Below are 20,315 nucleotides of genomic sequence, written 5' to 3' on the forward strand. Positions count from 1 at the left end.
TATCGATTAGTTTTAACAGTTTCAATTGTCGTTTCGATGTGCAAAAAATTACGGAAGTTCTTGAAATAGATCATGGCTTTCATACCTTTTATCTACACTGCAAAATCATTTCAGCAAGTTAACAGAATACGAGAAATATACTCGATCTAATCGCATAACTCATCGCCATAAGAAACTTCCTATATTTGCACTTTTCCGGATTAGATTTAATTCCGTAGAATTACAATTTAATGTAGGAAATTAGAAAATTTGTAGATCTAGTGTGTATTTACCGACTTTTCAAGTATAGTCTGCGTATAAATGTGCGTTTGTAAACACATGTATAAGAGTAATCGTGATTGTATATCGCGCATAAATGTATTTTTCAACGACGTATGTAAACTCGATAAGTTCTAAAGTTGTAAGAAAATTTAATATAGTCTCCTTTCCGTTCCCCACTCAGCCATCTCGACGTCGCACTGTTGTCTGCATCTCTGAGATGTACGAAGCCGTAGCTGAGATTTTACTTGGATTATTTTTTTACGGAGAGGTAGATTTTATTTTTCTTTTTTATTCCTTTTTTATTCCTTTTTTATTCTTTTTTCTATTCTTTTTTGGAGAACTCATTCGTACGTTAGTACTTGAATAACTGATGTATTTTAATAATTTCTTATGCATGAATCACAAGACTTGTAAAAATAAAAAATATTTTATCAGCCACTCACGAGTTAGAGTGAAATGAATATTTAAATTCCATGAAGTAGAGTAAATTTTAAACAATTCTTTTCCTTTCTTATTTTTTTATTTTCTTTTTTTTTTTGTATATAACTATAAAAGTGAAATTCATTTTATAAAATAAACTTTATTTTATATAATTTATTTTAAACATAAACATAATACATATCTATATCTATATGTATAAATCTATATAGAGGGTGTCTCATGCAATTGAAACAGACTGTATGTTGAATCAGACCGATAGAAAATAGATAAAAATGCTATAGATCAAAATTAAATGGTATCTGATGATGCATAATATGCAAATAATTCTGTTTTTTCTTGAAATGGTTCATCAGAAAAATACAATTGCACTTTTTTTTTAATAGTAACTTATATTTTTGATTGTATCAATTGATGCAGTTTTTTATGGGTCTACATAAAAGTATTAACATACTTATGCCCTAAACTTATACATTAGGAAGTTATTGTGGCTAAATTTTTCTTAATTATTTAACTCTGTCGCTAAGTTAATTAATATTAGTACCCGGTTCATATGTGCTGAAACAATTTAGAAACTTTTATATAATTCAGGAAATGACGAGGAAGATTTCCATTTAAAAATATAATACAATTGCAAAATGCAATTGCACTTGCGAAAAAAATATAATCGTTAATATGTATATTGATTGTTGACGAGAGCGTTTTTAAAATGCGCGTCTCGCAACGGACCAGCAATGACAGTCGATTCGCACGGAGGAAATGTCCCTGATCTCGTCCTTAATGTCCAAGCTATAGACCCACTGGTCACGATGAATAAGAGCGGCGGCACTAGGTTAGGATACCGTGGCAAGCCTTTAGTAAAATATCGCTCGCTGCGTTCCCGCAAATTAGTGGGAGATCGCGCGTTCTTTTAAAGGATCCCGTGAGAAATGAAGAAGTAATTACACAATATGTAAATCTCACCGTGTATTTGATTGGATGAGTTACAATTGTTTGTGTGTCTCGTGTATGATGTGTAGTTAGCTGTACTGGTTGCTTCTGAAGGAGACTTGAGAATTTAGACGTTGTGAGTCTGAAAGATGTGACTTGACTGCTTAGATGCTATGAGTCCGAAACTTGACTGTCTTTTGGCCTATTTTGAACTACCTACGTAAACTTAAATAAGATTGGTAAAGAGCAGAGTTCGACATATGAAAAGGAAAAGAATAAATGCCCATTGGTCGGGGATAGTTCGTTGGAATGTTTAAACATTCCATATGTGCCTCTTTGTTCTAATACTCTTACAGATTATAGGGTGTCAATGAATATTTCAAAGCTAGGCGCCAGACAACCCTTGGTTTATCGAGCCTAGGCTTCTACTTTTATTATTTATTTATTGGCTGAATCGACATATTATCAAAACCCAGATGCTTTACTAAAAATACCTAAGCCTAGACAAAGGTACCCATATGTTTTTATCTATGCATTTTGTTAGCTATTAGCCGATAGGTTCCTAAGGATAACTCTTTCCAATGGTGTTATATGATCCTTAAGAGAAAGTACCGTGAACAATGGAGAGACGCACGTGTGCGTCAACAATGTAGTTCATTCTGAACCATTAATCTTTTTCTTATAATATTTTTTCTAAATTCCAACAAAAAGATATGATTTGTTACAATTGCTTGAATTAATCTGTATATATAGCGTGTGACATATACATGGAATTTATTAAGAAATAAGGAGTACATGCAAACGCAATAGGTTAATCGCTTAATAATAATCAATTGTCGGCAAATTAAATTTATTATTGAATTTTTTCCTTAAAAAGCTCAAATTTTACCGAAACTATTTAAAATCGTTGTAACTATTGAACATATTTTTTTTATTAAATTTATTAAATTTAATAAATATTTTTTTATTTATTATTATTTAATTTTTAATTTTTATTAATTAATTATTTTTCTATTAAAACATATCCAAGAAGAAATTCTTTTGCATTCATAAGAAAATAATCGATGTATGTATTCCTAGATGAGGATTAATAACAGTATTTGTAAAATTCGTTCGAGAAATTTTTTAAAAAGATTTATCATCAACTATTATAACGATAATACTTATCAATCGAATTATGAGCTTTCATGAGAAGCAATCGAGCGAGGAACGAAAGCTACTAATCTCTCCTGACCAAAGTTAAACGAGTTAAGATCAGGTGACTTTGAAAGACTGCAGGAAGGAAGGGAAACTGAGATATTTGTTTCGCACGGTCGACTTTAAACTCTTAATTATTGACTGCGACTTAAGTAACACGCTCTCTAACGTAATAATTAAAATAGTATGGTTAAAATTATATTCCTTTGCAATTATTTTGCCCGAGAAAACGAGATTTTGTTTTTAAGGAAACACTAATCAATTCAAAATATTAATTCTGATCTTTCTCTCTCGTACAGCTTATTTATTCAATATGTTCCAGAAATAAATCGACAGAGCCTTAAAATCATATTTTATTAATAAAAAAATTTTTGTAAGAATTGTAAAAATGAAAAGAAAAGTCATACAAACATTAGGTTATATAAACATACATAAACAAAAATTACATAAACCTAAGAAACGTTTTATTTGCTATTTACAAACATTTTTAATTTATAATTTATGATAATTTAAAACTGTTACAACATTTCATTACAGAAATTGCTGAAAATGATTTTTTCTGAATTAACGCATGCCTCGCAAATGCGTGGATTGTCGATGTTGCCTAATATAAATAAAAAATGTTTATAATTTGAAAATGGAGCGTCTCCATGTTTATATGACTCGTTTTCATCCTTACAGTGATCAGAATATTCTCTTAAAGTTCGGCGATCTATTTTTGAAACACCCTGTATATACAAGATGTCCACCCATAGATATTCGAACAAATATCTCATAATTGATTGAATTTACAAAAAAGTTTATTCAGAGAAATTTGCATCTATCTATAAAACGCGTCTAAATATATATATATATATTTAAAAGAATACCTGATTTTTTTCTTTGGAATATTTATATATAATAGTGATCATTTGCAATTAAAATTATATTCAGTAACATTACTATGCATCGTGTACGAAATAATCGAAATCTTAAGAATTAAAGTTATAATTTCAAAATCGTTTACATCGAACAGGATCACTGAATCTTCAAATTGGCCAAATACGCGGCTGCTTGATTTGTAAATCAATATAATATAATAATTTACATACAATAGAATGGAATATAAATTACAATACAGTATGAATCTGTTAATCAGTCTGTTAAGATGTCGATTATTTCGTAAACGATGATATAATAGTAAATAATAGCAATTTTTACAATTAATAGTAATATTATAATAGCAATTATATTAAATAATAATAGGAACTTTTTATTGAATATGATTTTAATTGCTTATGATCACTACTATATAAATATGTAAATAAAAATTATAGGTATACATTGAAAAAAAAAAAATACATGCACTTCATAGTTTACTTAGAGCTACGAAATATTATATATTTCATATATGAGGTGTCCTTACACATTTTTTACTCGAGATAATAACAACACAATTTATGAACAAAAAATAAGAAAAAATATTATATAAGCATAAAGTCGAAAATGCTTTTTATCAAAAAAGATTATAAGAAAAGTAATGAACTAGTTTCCGTTCGATATAGCACAAGAATAGATTGCTGATATTTACTGAACTAAAACTCTTTTGAATATTTATAGATATTCCAGTAAAGCAGTAAGAGCAGCAATTCCGTTAGTGAAACCGTAAATGAAATATACATAATCATATTCATCATTTGAGAACACTCACGGCTTGTTGATATGAACTTTCTAATGATGACTGATGTCAGTAGTGCTCTTTACAACGAGCTCAAGTATGTAAATACAGTTTATGTAAGTAGGTTAAATGAACACCGGCTGTTTTGATATATATATATTATAATATCGAACAAAAACTGACTCATTGTTATAACGTATCTTTCTTGTAACTTTGTACCAAAATATCTTTCAGCTTACGTTTGCATTAAGTTTTCCTTTTTATTTTTATTTCGTATAATATGCTGGCATATATTGAGCGGAAAAAAAAAGGAGGGGACACCCTTTACATCTTATAGATAATAAAGTATAAAATACTTTTAAAACAATAATATGTATATTAAAAAATATATATATTTATATATATTTTATATATAAATATATAAATATATAAATATATATTCATGTATATATATATATTTTTAAATACATTTCATATATTTATATATAAATAAAAAAAATATTTATAGAAAAGAATAAAAAAATACTCTTGTATTGACTTTATCGTCTTCAATGTTCGAAAAATCTGATACACATTTTTTCGGTACATATCCGAAGTATCTGTGCGACCTTATTTATGTTCTTAGAACATAATTGTACTCATATACTTACAATATTACCAAAAGAGAATGTTCAAACTGTAACTCAGATTATTGAGGGAATAATACATTTCTCCGGATAATAAAAAACAATAAAATAATAAAAAGAAGAAGAAGGAAAAAGAAAAAGAAGAAAGAAAAATAAAAGGGACTCGAAATTAAGTTCATGAAGTGTAGGCTGTTTAATTTAGATACGAGCTTATCACTTGCTCGCACGAATCTACCATTAATATAAATCTTATAAGATAATAATAATGTAGAATGGTCAAGCGTCGACAAATTATTATAGCGTGTACGATCGTCATAAATTTAGTTTTACTCTTGACGATTCGGTATGTCCGTGTTCTGAGAAGAAAAGAGGGGAGAATACTTTAATTATTTGAATAGACTGTCGGTCGACACCCTCGTTATATCGCTTGCGATACACCACAACTGTTTCCCTCCCTTTCTCTCTCTCTCTCTCTCTCTCTCTCTCTCTCTCTCTCTCTATCTATCTATCTATCTATCTATCTATCTATCTCTCTCTCTCTCTCTCTCTCTCTCTCTCGATTCACCCCTTGTAACCGGAACAACACGCGCGGCAAAACTTTGACTACCCCTAACTCAACGCGTTTCTTGCCATCACCTTAACTACTGCTGGTATCTGTCTTCTGACTTGATGTATCATAACTTGATATTACGGTAGAAATTTTCGAACTTTATCCTCTCCCCCTATATCCCCCTTCCGTCCTCTCTCATTCCCTCGACCACCGCTCTCTTACACTTAACTTTACGTTTACTCTTTCAAACAATAAAAGCATCGTAACTTCAGGCAAATCATTCAAACTAACATCGTAAACGCGAATAAGCTATAAATTTCAACAAGAATACGTTAGCATTATATTTAGATTATTGTATCAAGATGATCGTTTCAGTTAGCATTGTTAAATTTATTCATTTTCCTTTCCTTTTTTGCTTTCTCTTCTTTTCTTTTTTTCTTTCTTTTTGTTTTGTAAAAAATGACGGAAGAAAATAGTACTAATCGTACGAATACATAATTAATTTATATCATTGATCATGTTCGATATAAATTTGTAAATCCGTTGTTTCTGTTAGTTTATTAAATTTATTCAATTTGTTGTTTTTTTTTTTGTCAAAACGTTCAGACGACAGAAGAAAGTAGTACTAATTGTATGAAAAAATACAATAATTAATTTACATCATTGATCAGGTTCGATACATATGTAAATTCGTAAATCGAATTTTAGGATGCTGACCCTTACTGTATTATATTTTGTTAGACAATTACTTGAAATATTTTTTATTATATAACTTTTGTCAAATTATATTACTAACGCGTTTTCTTTGAGGAGACTTTTGTTGAATGATTTGAGAATGTCTGCACTAAATTATTGTACTTAAATTTTACAACGTATTACGAGCAAATTGAGAAAGACAGAGAGAGAGAGAGAGAGAAAGATAGGGAGATCGAGAGAGAGAGAGAGAAAGAAAGATGGAGAGATGGAGAGAGAGAGAGAGAGAGAGAGAGAGAGAGAGAGAGAGAGAGAGAGAGAGAGAGAGAGAGAGATAAAGAGAGAAAGCGAGAAAGAAGGAGCTATGAGTAGTTATAGAGCTCATAATGTTCCGGTAGGACTCTCGCAAATATCATTTGCCGCACGCATTAAGCTCGTTCATAATTACGACAAAGTGACGCACATACGCTCGAATAGGGGTAGAAGTATATTGGTGTGTACGTATGTGTATATATATATATATATATATATATATATTTGTACGGGAATGCATATATATATATATATATATATATATATATATACATATTATATGTTATACACATATAGAAGCATCGTAACAAGTGTATAACGCATACGGAAAGAGTATGGCGAGGAGCAACAAATTATTACTCCTTTAAACATTGGAGTGAGAAAAATTATGACGACTTAAATACGTTCTGCTTAATTATTCATACTAGACAAGGTCATTCGGAAAATGATTTTAGGCTGTAAATTATTCTAATTTTGTCGACATTTAAAAAAGCGTAATTTCATTGTTTATTTAATAAATAAATCAAATCAAATAAAGTTAGTGCAGCATAATTTAAATATATTGTTATGATAACAACAAAATATATATCGAATGTACAAATACTAAGTTTTTTATTTTGGTAACACGACATCTTTGAGAGAAATTATTCGCGCAAGAGTTATCTGGTTTGGAGAAAGAAATATTATGACGTTTAATGTTTCTTATTTAGTGAAAGGTTTCAAGGTTACTTCAAGGTCGCTTCTTTTTTTTTCTTTTCCGTTGCTTCTTTTTAAAGGGGGAACTATATCTTTCATAATGGAAACATTTTTCTACGAAAAAAAATATAAAAAGAAACACGTAACCTCATATCTAAAATAGTTTTTAATCTATCTTTAATATATCAAGATATTTAATAAAATATTTGACATCTTTCAAAGAAAAGTAGAAGAGATAAAAATTATTTAAATTTCTCAAAATATATCTCCAATCATCAATCGTTTGCAAATTTTGTAAATTCGTTTACGCGGTCTAATGTCTAGGCTAATATGCACACATATACATGAACGCACATTGAAATAGAAAAAATAGGAAATAAGAAAGAACATTAATTAATTACTTCGTGTTTTTACACAATAGTACACATCTATATACATAAGAATTAAATTTATTAACTCATAATAAACATTTTTTTATCTTTTATACTTTTCCTTAACAGCTGCTGATTATCGATATTATTTAAATTCAAAATATGTGAGGATATATTATTAAATGTCATGGAAAATTGAAGATGGGTAAAAAGAATAGTTCAAATAAAAATAACTTATATTTTTTTTTTGTTACGTAGAATATGTTGCTACTCTAATAAAGTAGGTTTCCATTTATAGAAGAATATAAACAATGTTGACCTTGAAATGACCTTAAAACCTTAGATTAAATAAACCAATGAATATCATAATCTTATCCCTTCGAGATCAAATAATCGTTGTCTGAACAATTTTTTTCTAAAATATCATGTTTCCAGATTCAAAATTCAAATTAATTCAAAATAATATTTTATTTTAAAAACGTGGTATATATACATAAAATATATAAAAATATATATATAAAATATATATATAAAATACATATATTATATATTTTATAATTATATAAATATAATATAATATATAATATAAATAAAATTGTATATGTATTGTTTTAAATATAATTTTATATATATAAAATATGTATAACATTATATTTTATTAAAATAATAGTAAAAACTATCTAATATCTTATTCAATATATACTGATATTTCGAAAACACTACATTTTCATCAACAAAAATGTTGAATACAAAAATTTCACGATTTCATAGCGTAAATACAAGTATACTATTTATTTTTTTACTTGTTCAACATTTTAAGATTTATTCAAAGGTCAACTTTTTTTTGTTCAAACAGGAATCTATATTTTCTCTTTACGCAAATTTTACGAGGAACAGGGTGAGAAGATAAAAAGAAAAAACTATTGTATGAGACATTGTCTTGTCATATTCGAACATTGGTTTAACTATTTTATTCTTCATATAAAAAATAAAATTCAAATTTTTAAGGTATTTACTTTACAATGCCGTACGTTTAAAGCCTTTAAATTTTATTTTCCATAGCAATCGACAATGTAATAAAATATTTCATAAATGATGATACGTTAAGCTTACCAGAAAATCACTACTTTTCCTCCTCAGAGAATAGTTTTCAAAAGATATGTAACCTCTATAAGATCGTGCTCTTCACTCGTCTCGTAAAAGGAGGATCTTTCAGAATGAAAGCTCCTCGTAGAATCTCGTCTTTATATTTCTCAAAAGAAGCTTTAAAAACATTTTTCTCTTCCACGACAATAGGAGGTTAGGCTATTTTTTTTATTTTATTATTTTTTTCCCATACATTACATATAAATTATCTTCTCTCTCTTTCCCTCTCTCTTTTTTTTTTAATGTTATGTCTCACCTTCCATTTACTTTTTCTAACGATATTATTATTTTATCAAACGTCTAAGTAACCATCAAAAAAGCTTTTTTTCCCCCATTCAATCCTATATAATCTTTATCGACCATTCACCGATACCATGACCATCATTCTTATGGCAAATTGGAAAAGATATTTATCGTGACCTTCGAAGGGTAGAAAGCGAAGGGACTTGGCCGATCATGTGTGTAAGTATCTTCGGAGCTCAAAATCTGATAAGAAAGAAATTGTGAAGGACTATCCATTAGTATTATTAGTCAATGCTTTATATCTTGAGAAAGAAAAAAACTGGATTCCAATAAATATTTGTTTAACTTCATTTAAAATAATCTCACGATTATCGTACTCGATATTTATGTATGTCAAAGTTGAAAAACGATTTATTCTGAAAAAAAACTCGGTGGAAAATGTTCATAAATAATTCAGACTATTAATAGATGTATAAATCGACTTAGATGTGTTATATATATATATTTACTTATTTATTTATTTATTTATTTATTTATTTATTTATTTATTTATTTATTTATTTATTTATTTATTTATTTATATATTTATTTATTTATATATTTATATATTTATTTATATATTTATGTATATTTATTTATTTATATATTTATTTATTTATATATTTATATATTTATTTATATATTTATGTATATATATAAAACATATAAAGAACATGTATGTTACTTTTCTAATGTTTAGATTACAGATGCTGTTGTACTGCAGCACGACCTTGAAAATTCGCGCAACAGTATGCAATAGTTCTCTTGAGAGTCACTCGCTCACCGGTCGTGTTTCGTAGAATTTTCGTTTCTGCCCTACATTTTTTATAACTTGAAACTGCAAGTAACAAAAATTATTCATTCGAACTTATAAAATGAGACTTACTTAAAACATTACATTTTTTTGTTTATTTTTCTATTTAATTTTATATTTTTTCATTTAAACAACATATAACAAAAAATATAAACTTGATAAATATATTTAGTTAAACTTTAATTGTCTTAATAACAATTATAATTAAAATTTAAGTGATTTAATAAATTAAGTTTAATTAAATAAATAAAGAAGAAAAGAAACTATTTTTTTACATTTTTAGTCCATTTACGGAGAAAGGGTATCTAAATTAATTTTTTTTAAACTCATAAAAAAAGAAAAGAGAAAAAGGAAAAGAAAAGAAAAATTTTATCTTCAAATCATAAACCTCTATATTCTGGATGTTTAGAGGACATGTTACTATATCTTCAAAAGAAACATATTGCTTGTAATTTGCATTACTTTTCGTGAAGTGATAATACAACTTTTAATGAAAACTTAAAAGTCGATTTTCTCGTAAATAAAATCAAATAGTTTTGGTTGAATGCAGCCCTCTTTTTTTTCTATAAACTGCCTCAATTTATAATGACCTTAGTTTTTTTCAATTATGATTTCATTCAGTTGCCCTAGAAAAAGTTAGTACGATATTAGATACATATCGATACTACTAGGAAAGGTACTCTTAAGAACTAGTCGAAGTCAGTGCAAAGTGTGGCTTGGCAAACTACCACGGTGATACGGTGGTCTAGGCAATCAGGAATTTCCCTAAAGCAGTCTGACTTAAACGAGCCCGTGTCGACAAAGTTGCCAGGTTGTGGGTATAATGTAGGTACACATATATACTACATTTACACACATATACGTAAGAGCACATTAATGTAAGCGCAGGAAATCCCGAGTTTACAAAGGTAAACCGTATGAGTGCGAAAGAGAGAAACAGAGATTGAGAACTTCTTAGAATAAACACGTCAAAACATGCGAAAGTGGAAGGTCGAACGGGCAAAGTTCACGAGCTTGGCAATGAATATTTTACGAATTTTCATCCACCTTAAATTATTCCAAGCGAGAGAGTAAGAAAAGGTGGGTGAGAGAGAGAAAAGAAATTAAGCACGAAAGATTATATTCGCGATAATAATAACAATAATAATAATAATAATAATAATAATAATAATAATAATAATAATAATAATAATTCGTAGGAAAATCTTTTTAAAGGTGTCACGTGATGAAAGGAAATTAGAGCGTGTTGGAGACAGGAATCGTTAAAAATTCATTTTCTTTCAAGATATGTTCCGACCCCATTCCTTGGTAAAAACGTATGCACACACACACACACACACACACACATATATATATATATATATATATATATATATTATACGAATGTACGTACTATGAACTACCTCGAAGTGAAGGAGATGTGCTGAGTAATGCTTAGAGCTCGGGCTAACGCGATGATCATTAATCTTCTTGCATGCGAGGAGATTAAAGGCTCACACGAAGCTTCTTCGATCTTACGAATAAGATCGATACCGAAGTGCAAAGTTCATTATTGCGAGAGCACGTTCTTCGAAGTCCTCATTTAACGATTCCACTCGGTTTCCTAGAAAAGTCTTTATAAAATGCTACGTTGTGACCAACATTTTTTTTCTCGTATAATTTATTACATCATTTTTTTTCTTTTTCTTCGCTAATAATTTATTACATTATTTTTTTTCTTTTTCTTCGCTAATAATTTATTACATCATTTTTTTTCTTTTTTTTTCATTAATAATTTATTAGATAATTTTTTTTAATTTAAAATTAATAATTATTTATTTTTCAAAATATATAATAATAATGTATATTAATAATTATACATATATTATTATTTATGATTTTAATGTATAAAAATAAGTAATTCTTTTACACTTCTTATTACATATAATTGAAAAAGCAATTTATTTTTTTTAACATCACATTTGAAGACTAATTATATATTTAAATATTATATATGTAATAAATATTATATATATATTATATATATAATATTTATTCATAATGTAATTATATGAAATATTAACATTATTTCATATAATTACATCGATCAAATTCAATATAAAATTATTAAAAAATAATCTTTACAATTTTTGTGAAATTTAAATGCGTATTCATAAATCTGTCAAATTGGCGGATTTTGTAAAATCTTCATTCGTCAAAAGTTTTTCTAATCTCACAAAGAATTGCATGTTGTTTGCAAATAGTTTAGCACGAAAGCGTACCATCTCGTTTTCGTCGGCTTACACGGTAACACGATACGCCCTTTAAAAGTGCACGAAACGAAACACCGTGGCGAGAAAACGTTTGTGTCGCATCGATGAAGAGGAAATGAAAGGGGTAAAAAGTCAGGAATCTGGGCGTATTGGTGCTGGCGTTAGTCGCCGTCACATGCTACGAACGCTATTGCATTTCGAGAGACAATGGGAGGAAAATCGATAGTGTACGGTTCACGGAGGAGTGACAATACGAGCGTTGAAACGTTGTTCGCCCTACCGGAATATAAAGGACCAGTCGCGTTTTTGTTCCATCGAAGAAATTCCTTTTAACATTTGAAATAAACACGTTCTTCTTTTGAGACTTGTTGTATTAACAATGACATTCGTTATATATGATGAACGTTGATAATATATAAAAAGGACGAAAAAAAAAGAAAAAGACGTAGGTTGAAGTATAAAGTCACATCGAAAACAACATGAAAATCTTCAATTTTTTTACCACGACCATACTAAATTAATTAAAATCTCGACCGGAACGTCACTCGGACCCGACCCACTTTTACGAAAGTCGTTATTCGTTCGAGGTTGGAAGGACGCAGTTAGGTAGGACACGACCTCTGGCATAGGTTGTTCTCGAAATAATTCACAGCTCGATTCACAAACGAAAATCTTCTCTCTTGCGGATGAACTTGTTGGAAATTCAGAACTGGGAAATAGAAAAGGCGAGGGAGAGAGATAGAGAGATGAATAGATAGAGATAGATAGATAGATAAATAAATAGAGAAAGAGAGAGAGAGAGAGAGAGAGAGAGTTATCTCAAAATATATGATATAATTATAAATTATATAAATATACAAAAAAAATAAAAGACTTTCATTAATCTGCTTTTCGATCACCGACAAACTGATTTTGTTCTTGATATTCGAGTAAAATAGAATCCGATCAAATTCTATGAAATTATATGCGAGACGAAATAATCCAAGATGTTAGTTCATAACTTAATCTTGTGGGGTGGTGGTTGGGAAGGGAGAGGATTAAACTCTGTTAATTTACACCAGGAAAAGCTTGCGTTACTATATCTGTCTATCTTATTATATGCCCGAGGAAGCAGTACTTGCTAAATTTCCATTTTCAAATAGGGAAATAGAGTATTATCGCGCTTTTATCGTGTTATTAATAATCCATAATATATATATATATATAAAATGAAAATTCTATGAAATGTGTGTGCGCGTGTTCCGAGATAATGTTCAATAATTATAATCGACCATAATAGGGAAAGTACGTACTCATGCGGTTTATCATCGTTTAAACTCCATCGAATAGTATTAGCGTGAAATAAGGTTAAAATTTTTATCACGAAAGAATATCCATCATCTATGCTTTCTATATTCGAACTATTATATATAATATATCAAAAAGGTTGATCGTTCTCGTGAAAGATATATTAGATTGTCTAGGATAGTATATTGGCCACTAAAAGTTTCTAAAACATCGTTAACTTTTTTTTCATTATTTTTCTTTTCGTTTCTTTTTTTTTTTATTAGTTCGCAAACGAGTTCGTGCGAAAATGGGCAGTCAGTGATGGAAGTCAACGATTCGGGAGACAAACAGAGAGAGAGAGAGAGAGAGAGAGAGAGAGAGAGACAGAAAGAAAGAGAGAGAGAGAGAGAGAGAGAGATGAGAAAGAGAGAGAGAGATGGAAGAGAAAGAGAGAATGCCACTATTGATGAAAATCAGAACGTTGAGAAGTGCCCCGAGCGCGACATGAAATTGCTCTCAACCGTGCGAGTCCTTCAAAAATGGGACAAGTGCTCGGTTCAAGCAACCATATATCTAAGTATCGCCTTCATTATACTCTTACATTTTATAGAGTTCGCATAAAACCATCCTCGTAACTTTTCAAAACTATTTGATTTTTTTTCTTTCCATTATATTATTTTATTGTTTTTTTTTCCTTTTTTTTCCTTTTTTTTAATTATTATTATTTCGTTAGATTGTAAATGACGTAAGAGACACAAAAGTGAAAAATGAATTCTGTTTTTTCTTTCTTTTTTTTCAAGTTTGTATAATGATCTATTCATCATAAAATTTGTGAATGTATAAATATCTTTATGATTGCTAGAATATTTTGTAAAATATTTTTTTAAATCTCTGTCTCTCTCTCTCTCTCTCTCTGATTTCTTTCAACTCTTCCTTTTTATATTCCATTCCTCTTCCTGATCTCTTCCGATCAATTCTCACAACAAAAATAAGTTTCAATTGCATTACGAACAATTTGTATAATATTTTGTTTAGCGATATTAAAAAAGGTATTTAAACAAAATTTTTTTTTCGATACTCCAATGTAATTTTCCTGTATAGTTTTATCTTATATGATTGCTTGTTAATTACAGAAAAGTAAAATGCATGTGAACGTGCGAAATATTTCGACTGCGTACTCTCGGATTCTCCCCTCCCTCTCTCTCACTCTCTCCCTTTTACTCGTGTGGCTATTAACATTAATTCACTCTCGGAAGCAAAGTGGCGAGAGGTAACGTGAAGCAATGCTCGTGAGGCAATTTGGTTTTTGTAACTATACATACATCACATATTATATATACACCTATAAATACATTTGTGTGTGGATATATATATATGTATATATGTGTATATATATATGTATATATGTGTATATATATATGTATATATATATATATATATATATATATATATATATATCCACGTCAATATTCATGCACATTGTAATCGTAAATTCAGCTTACACTCTCGTAAATTACGAAGCCAATAAAGTTGAGACATCCTATACATGGAAGTGTTACATATATGTGTGTGTGTGTGTGTGTGTGTGTATTATTTCATGCAACCGCTTTGGCAAAAGCAAGTTTTAGAGCATATAAATTCCCGTATCGCCTAAATACGAGATAAAAGCAACCATACAAATACGTGGTATTATCTGTTGTGAATGTAACGTTTAACACGAAAATTTTACTGTCTGTTGTTTTATCAAAGTAGAAACGATACCAATGGTAACATATTTATACCGATTTATTGCGTTATGCATGAGTATATATGTATTTGTTCAAAATGGTATTAAAAGAAACGTGTTTATAATTATAATCCTTCGACAAAGTTTATTTTATTTTAATTCACGTCAATTGTTGAGAGCTTGTTATTTCACGATATATATATATTTTTTTTTTAACAACATTCAATTCGATTCGGATTTTGGTTAAGAGAAGCAAATCTTTCCAATTAAATTCGATATTATTCGTGCTCGTATACGGTCGAAGAGCAGGAAAGAAAAGTTTTGGAAAAGTCCGAAACAATTTTCAATCGGCCTCCGTAAAACTAATCCAATTTTCCGTACTCCGATATCAAAATGTTCTCGTGCAAATCGAGCGAAAGATCTCTTCTACCAGCCGATTTCTCGCTCTCGAAAGGAAAATTGTGAGAAAGGGAAGCCAGCCTCGAAAGTTTTCTCATTACAGGATTTATACCTGTTGCTAGTGCAAGATCGGGACGATAATGAGTGGACCGCATGAAACTTTTAGGACTGTCGAGGATGGAGAGAGGGGGAGGAAGAGACAAGGAAGATGGAAGTTTGATAAAATTTCTATTTTGATCGAATCGAACATTATCGATTGAATGAAATATAACAAACATAAGTCGAAGGAAACAATGTTCTTGGAAAGTACAGAGACGAATCGTTACAATTATCTTTCATTCTAAGAACTCTCTTAGAGAAGAATAGATTCATATTTTATTTTATTGTTATTTATTTTTTTTTTGTTTAAATGTTCGAATGTTATACACAATTCACATTGTACATATACGAAAATCATAAACCATTCCTTTCTCGTTTTGCTTTCTTTTGTTTTTATTCTTTGTTTTTCGTTTTCTTCTTATACGTAGTAATTAGATTTATCTCTCCAAGATCTCTCGAAATCAAAGACGAAGATACTTTCCTCTTCGAATTTAGCCGAGCACACTCAGACTCTTATTAAATATTTAATCCTTCTTTGTCGAGAAAAGGGATTCTAACGAAGCGAGGGGTTCGGTTCAATGAGGTGAGGACGATTGGAAATCCATGGAACACGCGTAAAGCTTCTGAAAAGGGAGATATACCTTTCCCTCTCTCTCTCTCTCTATCTATCTCTCTATCTATCTATCTATCTATCTATCTATCTCTTGCCAAGGACTAGCCGCATTGGCGTAGAATCAAGACGTGACTCCAAGAATAAAGAACACTCGATACGAATAATAATTCGACGATCTATTCGTCAAACACATTACTTGTACACTGCGAGTACGATCTTCGAGGAATAAAAGAAAAAAAAGAAAGAAAGAAAAAACCGTCAAGTAACAATAAGTCGTCGTTAGGAAGGTTTTCTTTAAAAAGAAACAGAAAAAAAATAACTACTGCGACACGATGTCCTGACTCTCGCGTATTGATCGACCAGGTGTGTGCATACAGTTTGCTGCAGGATTTCTCACTCGTAGAATCCTTCTTTCACCTTGCACCGCTTCCACCCACCCACCGACGACCAACCAACTAACCACCCTCCCAACCAACCACCCAACCAACCAACCAACCAACCAGCCAACGAACCAACCAACCTACCCACTCTTTCTCCAACACACGACTCACGGTTATTTCTATTTTATTTCTCTCTGTGTTGATCCAATTTTATGCAGCTGTCTTACTTTTTCCTATATATGTTTATGTGTATATATATATAATCTTTATATATACCTATATATATACAATTTTTAATCCGGCGCGTTTCTTCCTGCAGTTACGTTTAAAAAACGCCCTTTTACGATTCCACACCTGACTTCTTCATCGTACAACAATACAGTAACTTTTTGTTAAGCATATTAACAAGCTCCTGTTCTATCGTTATAGAAAATAATTAAAAATTTTTTTCCATTAATAAAGTCTCTAAAGTGATAATAATATGACTGATATAAGAATTATATGAATAAAATATGATCCGTTACGTAAGTGCATTTGGACGTAAATGATTTTCAATAAAATCCTCCACCATCTTGAATCAAGTACTATTCTAAAAACGTTAAAAGAAAAGCGCGTTCGAAAGTAAAAAAAGGAACGACCGAAAACTATTCTTCCTTCTTTAAATTTTTTATTCTTTTAACCAGATTGATTCCTCTCTTCGCCCTTCGCTCCCCTCCCCCAACTCCTTTTCCTTTTTACTTTATCTTTTAGGAGACCACTGATTTTGTTTGCGTCACAGCGCACTTCTCCTGCTCCTCTTCCTCTCTTCCGGGGTTGATTGCAGCCGTAGTCCATTCCGGGCACGCGTCCCTTAATCGAATTAACCCATAATTAGTTTACATAAAATTAGGTGGTCGGACCAAGCCTCTTTCCCCTCGTCACTCCCTCTATCATCTTTCGTCCCTTTCAACTCGATGGTCTTCCAGCAAAGCTTATACTAACTCATCCAGCAATGCTCTTCTAATATCCTTCTCTAATATGTTATACCGCTTGCGGTACATACCTATGTTGCGTCCATGATTATACTACGAATAGGACGACGATTATATGCCTCTTCGTGAAGAAGAGAAAGCTCGTAATTTCATCAATTATGATTTAATCGGAACGCTAATTACGTCGCTGGTTACGTAAAGATTATGGTATAATAATCGAGTATTCACTATTTATCGGATAATTGCTGAGGAAGAAACTTATCAGTTTTATTAATGAGTTAGAGAATCTGTTTTTTTTTCTTTTCTTTCTTTCTTTCGTTCTAATGTAATATAAAGAATTAACCGTTTTATGCGATAAGTTAATTGACTCGACAACCTTACAATAAAAAATTCATAATTAATATGAACAAAAAATCATTAGTTTCTCTCAAATAATGTTCTCTGTTTTTATTTTCAAATTTTAGCATCATTAATTTTAACATTAATTATAATTTATTCGGAATTAATTCTATTGTTCACTATTTTGTAAAAATGAAATTTGATATCTCTTGGATGACTGCAGGGAAATCTATTAAATTCCCAAAAAAAAAAAATAATTAATTTTATCGCGGGATAACTGTATTTATTTTAACAGCTACTTTTTTTCCACTATAATATATTATAAAGATTTATTTTTACGAATAAGAAATTTAACGAATTTAATAAGCAATGGATCGTTCTTTATCATTCAATTAATATGAACAATAAACCATTTTTTTCTTCTAAACTATGTTCTTGTTTACTTTTTAAAAATGAAATTTAAAGAGTTCTTTATGCTCTGGACATAGCGAAAATTGTAACAGTCGATTATCTCTAAAATTATTGAAGATATCTACAAATCATTTTAGATTTCTATGTTTCATATTAATATTTAAATGTGTATGTGTGTGTACCGCTTAAATGGTCAAACGAATCAATTCAAAATTTATACGAAAAAAAAAATTGCTCGCAACGAAACTCCACAATTAATTCCAATTCGATCCGATTTTCGATTACAAAAATTCAGATATTCATACAAAACTACGTATGCAACAGAAATGATAAAAAGCCTGCATATACGAAATATATAAAATATTGTCAAACGTTAATGTGAAACTACATTGATCGTGCTTATTGCGAGAATCCAAGGCCGAACAAAAGATATATCTGGTCTTCTCTAATTTTAGTACGACCCATCGTTAAATTCTACCACCAATAAACAATTAAATTCAGAATTAATTTCACAGTTTATTATTATTTTGTGCGAATAGATCGAAAGCGTAGGAGGGTCGGTTTAATATACGAAGCGGAAGTTTTCGATATCGGTTTCTGGCTCGGTGAAGCTCCGTACAGGGTGTCGATGCATTTCAGCAATGTACTATAGTGACGCTTACTGATAACAACGGAACAAAGGTCATTGTCATGACCTATCGAACGGGTCAAAGAGCTTGTTCTCTCTCTCTTTCTCTCTCTCTCTCTCTCTCTCTCTCTCTCTCTCTCTCTCAGCTTAACTCAATCCTAGGCTTCATCTCTTCTCTCTATCAGAAGTACCTAGCAGCGATGCGCACATTTGGTATTCATGAACTCGAACATCCTCGCCGATGCAGGCATATTTCGCAGGCAATTTCTAGCTAGGTGCGATATATCTGTAAAATATGCATCGACTTATCATTGTCAGTAGAACGACGTCTAGCTATGCTCTCCTTTTCTCTTACATCACTTTCTTTTTCTTTCCTTTTTTTTCCTTTTTCTTTTTTTTTCTTCTTTTCTTTTTTCTTTCTTTTCTTTTTCTCGTCCTATTTCAAGATCCGCACAATATCGATACTTTCGCGAAAGGAAAATAAAAAAGTTTCATGGTTCAGACGTGCGTAGAATTCACATCAAACTATCGTTTCACGAGGGAAATACTGCTTATCGCTGTCGTTTCGCGGAAATATCGATTTTATCGATCACACGTCATCGTTTCGTTCGAATAATTATTATTATAATTGTTTTTTTTTTCTTTCTTTTCTCTCTCTTTCTTTTTCTTTCTCTCCCTCTCTTTTTCTTTCTTTTTCTCTTTCTTTCTAACTTAACAGCGTCATTGAGTGATAATTTTTATCTACGGATTTCTTTTTAGAAGAATATCGTTTTTATTGTTTTATTTGTCTCTTAATAGTAATATTAGAATTTCTCTGTAGATTGCTACTCTATCGATCTACCATTCCATCAATATAACGGGAAAGTAGTATAAATGGAGATGGAACGTAGAAGAGAGAGACGATCGAGCGGTCATCGCGGTAAAAGGCGGATCTTTCCTTCCTCTCTTTTGTCTTGCCAGAGGAGAATGCATCGGCCCAGGATGGTTCTCGGAATACAAAGGTCATTGTCGTGACCCGTCATGCGTGAAAGAGAAAGAGAATGAAAAAAGAAGAGAGAAGAGACATGGGGGTAGGATGGGAACCTGAGAAGAAGGGAGAAAGAGAGACAGAGAATAAGTATGAGAAAGAGAAAGAGAGACAGGAAGAATGAGTGTGTGTAAGGTGGAAAGAATAACTGTGAGAGAGAAATGAGAGAAAGGGAGAAAGAGAGAGTATGTATGTATGTGATAGAAAAAGGGAGAAATAAAATGTATGTGA

The 20,315-nt window shown here is 30.4% G+C and overlaps 1 protein-coding gene across 6 annotated transcripts in view; it reads left to right on the plus strand.

Annotated features, from left to right (window-relative positions):
- Positions 1 to 20,315, plus strand: part of tinc (transmembrane protein tincar) — a 224,660-nt gene that overhangs the window by 186,481 nt on the left and 17,864 nt on the right. The gene's annotated exons all lie outside the window — the stretch shown is intronic.

Source organism: Vespa mandarinia, chromosome 7 (assembly GCF_050613455.1).
Source record: "Vespa mandarinia isolate Hongniang chromosome 7, ASM5061345v1, whole genome shotgun sequence".
NCBI lineage: Eukaryota > Metazoa > Arthropoda > Insecta > Hymenoptera > Vespidae > Vespa > Vespa mandarinia.